The sequence below is a fragment of the Vicia villosa genome, linkage group LG6 (assembly GCF_029867415.1).
Source record: "Vicia villosa cultivar HV-30 ecotype Madison, WI linkage group LG6, Vvil1.0, whole genome shotgun sequence".
NCBI lineage: Eukaryota > Viridiplantae > Streptophyta > Magnoliopsida > Fabales > Fabaceae > Vicia > Vicia villosa.
The window spans coordinates 32,363,017-32,373,688 of record NC_081185.1 but is presented as its reverse complement, the minus strand read 5'-3'; the positions used below and the strand labels follow the sequence as shown (position 1 = coordinate 32,373,688).

At 39.1% G+C, this 10,672-nt stretch overlaps 1 non-coding gene across 1 annotated transcript; it reads right to left on the bottom strand.

The window, feature by feature from the left end:
- Window positions 1-5,078: 5,078 nt before the first annotated feature.
- LOC131615296 (small nucleolar RNA R71) lies at window positions 5,079-5,185 on the bottom strand. The gene has a single exon (XR_009287719.1). It is a non-coding gene; the product is annotated as a small nucleolar RNA R71 (small nucleolar RNA).
- Between the last annotated feature and the right edge of the window lie 5,487 nt (window positions 5,186-10,672).

The window sequence follows — 10,672 nt, the reverse complement described above, 5'->3', positions numbered from 1 at the left end:
ACAATTCCTTTGCATACGTGTGCATTCGCATTTTCATGCATTCATACATTTGCATTTGCATTTCCACCTTCGCCCGCATCCATACTTACCATGCTAGCCGGTTTCCTACAACTCGCAAAGAGATCACAAACTATGGAGAAAGGAGAATAAAAGATCTTGGTCTTGCTAAGAAAAAAGAGGATGTCTTCCACTATGCCAACCACGTGTTCATACCTTTTCGTAACAAGATTGTAAAAACAACAAAAGGTTATCGTCGAGCAAGGATTAGTTCAACAACGAAGTTCCCTCATAGATACACTCAAGGGGTATCTAGCCATAAAGGGGTTCATCTTAGAACACATCAAATTTACAAGGACGCTCTATGATAACTCGGGGAGCAAGAATTAGTCCAACTGGGGCAATGTCCTAAACAAAGATGCATAACTACGATGGAGGGAAGTCGGCATATTTCAACTCCCCACCAAGGGGCAAAAGGGTCCTAAATTTCCTTTATCAATCTACAAACTCTGGACGTTGCAAATAGTGTGATACTATCCTTTAGAAAAAGCAAAAGAGGTTCAGTCAAAGGAAACTCAAGAAGTTCCGATACGACGAAAACCCACCGCTAACAAATTTATTCTCGACATATTCGACGTGCCCAAGGAGAATTCGAGATTACCCTTCACTTCTACAAGTCCATGAACTAAGGAGTAAAATAAAGTCGACGGATTCACAAAGGAGATTGCCCTTAGGATTAATAGGTTTATCATTTCAAGTTGTAACCTCTGCGATCACAAAATGCTATTTGATGTAAAACGTTGTACCTTTCGAATAGTAATTCAATAAAATAATCATGCATGTTTTGAAATCAATTCATTCGCTTCATTCGCTCACTACTACGACTTTCCATTCGCACCCTTCTAGTCTATTGCAATTTCGACTTTCAATTATTAACAAACTTAAGGGATAATGACGAATACAAATAACTAAGTCTCGCTAAACATATGCTTTCAAGGTAAGACCGAACCGACGATGTACAGGCATTGTTTCAATTCCCAAACAGTGGAGATATAAGGATGTTAATCCCTCGTTACCCCCTCGAGCCAGGAGTTGGAGTTTGTTTCTACTTTTCAAATAAACATTGATTTCAACCATGGGCAGGGTAGACTTCAATTAATTCAATGGTGTATTTTGGTTGTCAAGAGAATCAATCAATGAAGCAAAGGGTCAAGCATAAGGTTCAAGCATAAGGTTCAAGCATATCCTATTCCTCGCATTCATCCGAGATTGAGGAAGCAATGGAGATAACATTCATAACATCTTCTTCCTCAATACATCATTCACGATCGAGGACGTATCAAAGTCGAAGCTTACAAATCAAAGTCAGCATGGCAGTCACAACATTCAATATCCAAGGATCAAATTTCAAATGGAGCATTCAAAAGAAAAGCGCCCGCTAAGTCAAAATGGAAAATTCCATGAAAGAAAACAAAATGACTTAGGAAAAAATTAGGGCATCCCGATGGATCAAATTCTAAGGAATTGGTTCATGCAAAAATAAGGGATAAAAACAAAACAAAATACGGAACACAAAGGATAATCTTGTGACGGCTAAATCATCAAAGCTTCTCAGCCAATGCTTGGATCTCTACACATTTTTCATTAACTCTTGATCCCTACTAAGACTTTCGCTCAACATCAAAACTGAAACGATTCTCTTACAAGCAAAGCGCATTCATTGGATTAGGCAAATTTTTAGGATCTGGAGAACATCAAGGAGAAATGGGTGGGCTAAATAAATTTTGAGCCTTATATCCATTGTTTCTTAAACCTTGAACCAAGCTAAGTTACAACATTCAAAAGTCCTAGTTGAGGCAAGGTTAACTATGAAAGCATATTAAGCAGGATTTGTTATACTGACTCCGGAGTTTGTTAAAACTATTTCTAACCACTGCGCTCCTTCAAGCATTCATTTCTAATCATCCACTCCTTCGATTTCAAAACTTGCATTTTCATCACATTAGAGTTACTTCCCAATGGGTACAACACCATCTACGAATATACACTTAGCACAAAGGCGATCATTTCTGATAAAGACTCTTGAATGGGGAAACCACGTCCAGAGGGTTTTCCTAAACAGGGGCATACAACCAAACATCCTATTAACTAGGGGCATTCTTCCTAAGGTCCAATCGACTTGGATCACATCTCGGAGCAATCTCAATCAGGGGCATGTCAAACATGGGATAAATTCAAAAGGATAGAACACCATGGATAACCCTCCATATTTGGGAAGTCAGGGGCACGCCCTTCAATCTAAACGTCGAAACATATGACAAGGTTATTTCTTGGGGCACTTCCCTCATAAGCATATTTTTCCACGAAAATATTGGGGCAATGGATACCAAATCCATAAGACGCACAACAAAAGGAAAAGGCGTCTTCATGTTTTACAACCTCGTATCAAATCTTTCTCCTAACTACAAAGTTCAAAAAAACAGGTATTGGGAAATCACGCTAGCATCCAACAACCTTACAACATCAACAAACTATATCCGCCTCGGTTATCAACAACCTATCATTGGAACATCATGCAAATGCATGAGTCATGCATTACATATATTGGTTGATACATTATACCGTACCTTTTTAGGTAGTCTTCTTTAAGACAAATCCCACGATCCTTTTCTAGGAACCTTTTTAGGAAGTCTTCTGATAACACGATTTTATATCGTATATTTAGCTTAAAATCCATAGATATTTATAGCATTTTCCATTTATTATGTTAATTTATTATGATATTACACGTGTATTTGCTTTATTTCAGGTTTTACACTTCAATTACGACTATTTGCGAAAAGGAAAGAAAATTGAGCTTAAATGACCAATATTTATGCCTAAAAGATGAAAAGGGAGTGCTGAAGTGAAAGAAGGGTGCAATTAAGGACCCAAAGGCCCAAAAGAGACGAACCAGCCCACAAAGGAACAAAATTGCGTAGCCCAAACCATGCAAGCAAGTGGAGACGCACGTCTCCACGTTCTCTTCTGCCACGTCACCAAGAGGAGACGCCCGTCTCCAACTGCCCCTAGATTCTCTCCACTTGAGACGCACATCTCAAGTCTTCCTGAAGAAACGGAGACGCACGTCTCCACGTCCAAGTCTGCAGAATCTCCTCTTTTCACGCAAAGCAACTTCAAAGCCTCTCCTATAAATAGGACCAGCCACTTCACTTCAATCTGCCCGATTTCCTGCCAACGAAGTGCTGCCGAAATTGTACCGCGAACCGCTTTTCTTTATTCTGCTTTCATTCAACCGTTTATTTTCTCACAACAATTTCTACACTGGAAATTGTTGTGAACTTTTCGTAGATCTAGCCTTACGTTAGATTTATCGTTTTATTTCCTTGTTTTTATTTTCTGCCATTTAAATTCCGAAGAACGATCCAGCCAACCTGTGGTGGAAGTTCAGTACTTGAAGATCCAGTTACCATTTATTTAATTCAGGTTTTTATTTACCGCCTTATTTATATTTGTTTGCATGATATATTATATGCCATTTAATATGCTTATTATTATGAACCGAACCGATTTATGCATGTTTAATCGTATCAATATGTCTGGCTAAATTACTAAAGGTGTCGGTATGTAAAGTAAGTTAACCGTAGGGATCCGAAATAAATTGGCTTAATTATGTTCTATTAATTATCACTTATTTTTGGTTTATATGTCTAATTTAATTAGTAAGTCTTAAAATCAATAGAGCGAAAGTTTGAGGGGTTAGGACGGTCAAAGGTTAAAATCAATAGAGCGAAAGTTTGAGATCTTTAACCAGATAGTAGACATAGGACATTAGTTTTAAGGATGGCGAAAGCGTATTAAAACTAATTGGAACTTATTTATTTTCAAAAATTGTTTTTACACTCGAGCGGGATGGCGAAAGCGTACGTTAGGGTTATTAGCTTGCTCCGAGTCAACAGAGCGAAAGTTTGAGATTAGGAGATTTAAATAGATAACAACCTCGTAAAATAGGCATTTTATTAATCACATTGTTTCCAAAAAGCTCTTCTAAAATCTAATGGGATGGCGAAAGCGTACATTAGGATTAGGATAGTAGTCTGAATCAACAGAGCGAAAGTTTGAGACGAGGATTTTTAATCAATGGAACTAGTAAAGATTTTTAATTTAATTATGCAAAAGCCAATGGACCTTCGGATTACCTTTAGTTAAACGAAATGCATACTGATACCTGTCTTTTATTATTATTCTTTATTTTCTCACAATCACTTTCCCTTAGGAACAATCGAAATTTTAGTACTCCTAGCTTTACATAGTAACCTTAGATAACGGTAGATCGATTCATAGTCCCTGTGGATTCGATATCTTTTAAAACTACACGACACGACTGTGCACTTGCAGTTATCCCGACTAATAGACACGTAAAGTCGCGATCAAGTTTTTGGCGCCGTTGCCGGGGACTATTGAAGTCGATATCGTAACTCACTGTTACACCGTAGAGACTAGGACAATTCTTCCCTTTCTTTCTGAACGATTGTATGCCAAATACTCGTTCAGAAGGAGGAGACTTAATACAACGAATTAACGAGATCGAACGTTTCATTAACGTTAAACGTCGAGCTCGCAATCTTCCCGAAGTAGCAGAAATTCCGATTAATCAGGAATTGATTTTTACTGATCAAATTAATCAAATCACCCCGAAGTTAGAGATGGCTGCTATTCGTCCTCTTAGAGACTATGCCGCTCCTTCGCGCGCTGAACCGCATTCAAGTATCGCACCACCTGCGATTGAGGCAAACAATTTCGAACTGAAACCTTCGCTGGTCCAAGCTGTTCAACAGAATCAATTCTCTGGAAGCCCTGTAGACGACCCCAATCTCCATTTATCTGTGTTCGTGCAATACGCCGACACCATCAAAGCCAACAACGTTAGTTCCGAAGCTATTCGATTACGCCTTTTCCCTTTCTCTTTGAGAGATAGAGCGAGAGCGTGGCTTCAATCCCTGCCTTCCAATTCCATAACTACGTGGGACGAATTGAAGAGAGTATTCTTAGCTAGATATTTTCCGCCTAGCAAAACTGCTATGCTCAGAGGTCAAATCAACGGATTTACCCAGAAAGATAACGAATCACTCTTCGAAGCTTGGGAACGTTACAAGGACATGCTTAGAATATGCCCTCGTCATGGACTCGAACCATGGCTGATCATCCATACTTTCTATGGTGGTCTCTTATATAACACTAAAATGACTATAGATGCCGCTGCTGGCGGAGCATTAATGGACAAACCCCATGATGAAGCATACAAACTCATAGAGAACATGGCACAAAACCATTACCAATGGGGTGGAGAACGAGCCGCTCTAGAGAAAGCCCAAACCAAAGGAGGAATGTACGAAATAAGTGGTATAGACCGCGTTAACGCTAAAGTAGACGCTTTAACTCAAAAGATCGAGAACTTAACCATCACTCCTTCAGCCACCGCTGCCGCTGTAACACCTAACTGCGAGATTTGTGGATTGACTGGACATGTAGTTGCTGAATGCCAACTCTTGACTGGAGTCCCATCTGATCAAGTAAATTACGCTCAAGGAAACCCTTATTCTAACACGTACAACCCTGGATGGAAAAACCACCCGAACTTTTCTTATAAGAACAACAATGCGTTGTACGCGCCTGGACAAGCACCTGCTGTACCACCTGGCTACCAAAAAGCGCCTGTAGCTGCTCAAAACACCCCTAGGAAGTCAAATCTAAAAATCATGATGGAGAACTTCATAGCTTCCCAACAACAAACCAATAAGGACTTCCTAAATCAAAACATCCACAATAGCGAGCAACTAAAACAACTATCGAACAAAGTAGATGCTTTAGCTACGCATAACAAAATGTTAGAAACTCAAATCTCACAAGTAGCTCAACAACAAGCACCTACTGCTGCCCCTGCTGGCACGTTTCCTGCTCAACCTCAACCCAATCCTAAAGGACATGCGAACGCGATAACACTACGAAGTGGAACGAATTACGATGGACCCATAGATCCTAGAACTCAAAACGTACCCATGTCACAACAAGAGCCAAAGGAAACCCAAAAGAAAACAACTGACGAACAAACTGCTAAGACTGATGAGAACAATAACGAAGTGGAACCCGAAAAAGAGAAACCTTATGTTCCACCACCACCTTATAAGCCACCAATTCCTTACCCTCAGAGATTAGCTAAATCAAAAACCGAAGCGCAGTTTAAAAGATTTGTAGAACTTCTGAAGCAATTAAACATAACCATACCATTCACAGAAGCCATAACTGAGATGCCTTCGTACGCTAAGTTCTTAAAAGAAATCTTATCAAACAAAAAGAAACTCGAGGATAACGAAACCATAACGCTTACCGCTGAATGTAGCGCTATCATCCAAAATAACATGCCTCCAAAACTGAAAGACCCTGGTAGTTTCTCTATACCCTGCATAATTGGAAAAACCATCATAGAGAAAGCCTTGTGCGACTTAGGAGCTAGTGTTAGTTTGATGCCTCTTTCGACCTGTAAGAAACTCAATCTAGGTGAGCTTAAAGCAACGAGAATGTCTCTTCAGCTAGCTGACCGTTCAGTTAAGTACCCTGTAGGAATGTTAGAGAATATCCCTGTTCGTGTAGGCCAATTCTACATCCCAACTGACTTCATCATTATGGATATCCAAGAAGATTCTAACATCCCGATCATATTAGGAAGACCATTTTTAGCAACCGCTGGTGCAATTATAGATGTAAAGCGAGGAAAGCTTACTTTCGAAGTAGGAGAAGAGAAAATAGAATTTATACTTTCCCAATTCCTAAAAGCACCTTCTATAATTGACACATGCTGTTCTGCTGACATAATCGACGAGTGTGTCAAGGAAATAAAATCCGAACCAAATAAGGAAACCGAAATCCTAAGAATTCCTATGCCGCCAATTCTTGAAGACGACAACTGGCGTGAGGAATATCAAGATAACCACCTGAGTGAATGCTTAGCCTTAACTCCCGATCCTATACCTGGACCTAAGAAACCTGCTATAGAACTGAAGACACTTCCTACCGATCTTAGATACGAATTTCTAGACGAAGAACTAAACCGACCAGTTATAGTGAACGCCAACTTAGGACGAACCGAGACTGAAAAATTACTTAATGTCCTAAGAAAATACCCTACCGCTTTAGGATATAACATATCAGATCTGAAAGGTATAAGCCCTTCTCTGTGTATGCACCGCATTATGCTCGAAGACGATAGTAAAACCTCTAGGGAACATCAAAGGCGAATAAATCCTATTATGAGCGATGTGGTTAAAAAGGAAATCCAAAAACTGCTAGAAGCTGGAATAATATATCCTATATCCGATAGTAAATGGGTTAGCCCTGTTCACGTCGTACCAAAGAAAGGAGGAGTCACTGTAATCACTAATGCAAAAGGAGAATCTGTAGCACAACGTACCCAAACTGGATGGAGAATGTGCATTGACTATAGGAAGCTAAACAAAGCTACCCGAAAAGACCATTTCCCTTTACCTTTCATAGATCAAATGCTCGAACGCCTAGCTAAACACTCGCATTTTTGTTATCTGGATGGATACTCCGGATTTTTCCAAATTCCTATCCACCCTGACGACCAAGAGAAGACCACATTTACCTGTCCTTATGGTACATTCGCTTATAGACGAATGCCTTTTGGACTCTGCAATGCACCCGCGACCTTCCAAAGATGCATGATGGCAATATTTGCCGACTTCCTAGATGGAATAATGGAGGTCTTTATGGACGACTTCTCTGTCTGTGGAGGAAGTTTTGAAACATGTTTAGAAAACCTTGAAATGGTGCTTAAACGATGCGTAAGCGTAAACCTAGTCCTTAATTGGGAAAAATGTCATTTCATGGTTCGACAAGGAATTGTACTTGGACACATCGTATCCGATAGAGGAATCGAAGTTGATAAAGCAAAAATCGAAATTATCGAAAACCTTCAACCTCCCAAAACCGTTAGAGAAATAAGAAGTTTTCTGGGACACGCTGGTTTTTACCGACGCTTCATTAAGGATTTCTCTAAAATAACCAAACCCTTAACTGAACTACTTATGAAAGACGCCGAATTTATTTTCACCGATAAATGCACTGAAGCATTTGAAACGCTTAAACGAGCATTAATCTCTGCGCCAATTATGCAACCTCCCGACTGGAATGAGCCTTTCGAAATAATGTGTGACGCAAGTGATTATGCTGTAGGAGCCGTTCTAGGACAAAGAAAGGATAAGAAACTACATGTCATATATTATGCGAGTAGAACCCTAGACGAAGCTCAGATGAATTATGCCACGACAGAAAAAGAATTATTAGCTGTCGTATTTGCATTAGACAAATTCCGTTCTTACCTGGTAGGAGCCAAAATAATCATATACACTGACCACGCCGCCATTAGGTACCTCCTAACCAAAAAGGACGCTAAGCCAAGACTTTTGAGATGGATCTTGTTACTACAAGAGTTCGACCTGGAAATTAAAGATAAAAAAGGCACTGAAAATATGGTAGCAGATCACCTCTCTCGTTTGGAAAATCTGAAACCCGAACAAGTACCAATTGACGATGATTTCCCTTACGAAAGACTCATCGCTCAATTAGAAGCAAATGAATTCGAACCGTACCGTCCAAACTCTGAAACCAACAAATTAGCAGAAATAGCTTTAGCCCGATCTGACGCACCTTGGTATGCAGATTTCGTAAACTACCTAGCTGCTGGTGTGCTTCCTCCTGATCTAAGTTACCAACAGAAGAAGAAATTCTTCCATGACCTAAAACATTACTATTGGGATGACCCACTCTTGTTCAAAAGAGGCCCCGATGGAATCTTTAGACGTTGTGTACCCGAAGAAGAAATAAGAAGCATAATAACACACTGCCATTCTGCACCGTGTGGAGGACACCATAGCACATCTAGAACCTGCGCCAAAATCCTTCAATCTGGACTCTTCTGGCCCAACCTGTGGAAAGACGTTTATTTTGCTGTACTAAGCTATGATAGATGCCAACGAATTGGAAACATTTCAAGACGCGATGAAATGCCTCAAAAAGGCATTCTAGAAGTAGAAATATTTGACGTCTGGGGAATAGACTTCATGGGACCGTTTCCGTCGTCGTTTGGAAATCAATATATACTCGTAGCCGTCGATTACGTTTCAAAATGGATAGAAGCTATAGCTTCTCCTACAAACGATACACGAGTAGTTATCAAACTTTTCAAAAACGTCATCTTTCCTAGGTTCGGTGTGCCAAGATTGGTAATTAGCGATGGTGGTTCCCATTTCATTTCAAGAATACTTGAGAAACTCCTTCGAAAATATGGAGTGAATCATCGAATAGCCACACCATACCATCCACAAACAAGCGGTCAAGTAGAAGTATCTAACCGCGAAATAAAACAAATATTGGAGAAAACTGTTGCTATATCTAGGAAAGATTGGTCAACCAAGCTAAATGAAGCTTTATGGGCTTATAGAACAGCTTTCAAAACTCCAATAGGAACTACCCCATTCAAACTCGTTTATGGAAAATCATGCCACCTACCGGTAGAGTTAGAACATAAAGCCTACTGGGCTATTAAGAACTTAAACCTAAACTACACTGCCGCTGGTGAGAAACGACTTCTAGACATAAACGAATTAGAAGAACTTAGACAAGACGCTTACGAAAACGCCAAAATCTATAAAGTGCGAACAAAAAAATGGCACGACAAGCGTATATCTAGGAAAAATTTTAGCATAGGCGATAAAGTACTTTTATTTAATTCTAGACTAAAATTATTTCCTGGTAAGTTACGATCTAGATGGTCTGGCCCTTTCAAAATAACTAACATATTTCCTAGTGGAGCGATAGAAATCAAAGGAGAAACCGTCAAACCTTTTGTCGTAAATGGGCAACGTCTTAAGTACTACCATCATCTCGAATACGATGAAAACATCGAAGTTTTTAAACTTGACGAACTGCCCGCTCTTTCGAAAAAATAGTTTTCTATTTTAAAATCGTCGAGCTTACGACATTAAACAAAGCGCTTGGTGGGAGACAACCCACATTTATTTATTCTTTTTATTTTTATTTTATTTTATTTTTAACCTTTAATTTTCATTTAATTATTCTATTTTTTTTAATTATTCTAAATTTTAATTTTCTTATTTTTCATACATCTTATAATAATTATTATAATTTTAGCCGCTATCTTAATTCGAGAAAATACTTCCTTTTTATAATTATAATTATTATTATAACTTGTTTTATTTAATTTTATTTTTAAAAATGAACACTAGCCTAGTTCTAACTTAATCTTAATATTTTCAACTTCTAGGTTTTTCATTTAACTACTAACTACGATGCAAGAAGTTGATAATATGGAAGTTGTGTTCCGTGGTAGAGGACAAGAAGCAAGATTTAACAAGCTGGCTGAAAGACACATGGAGTTGACTTGCTATCCTCACCAACCAACTATGGTGAAACTTGGTATCGAAGAAAGCATCCTACACCTGCTTAACCAAATTGGTTGGACTGGTTCTCACTTGTTCCGCAAGTTTAGCACTTACCGGAAGCTCACTCTGGAATTCTTGAGCTCCCTGACCTATCTTCCAAACTGTGGACAAGGGCTGAGAAAAGGAGTTATTCT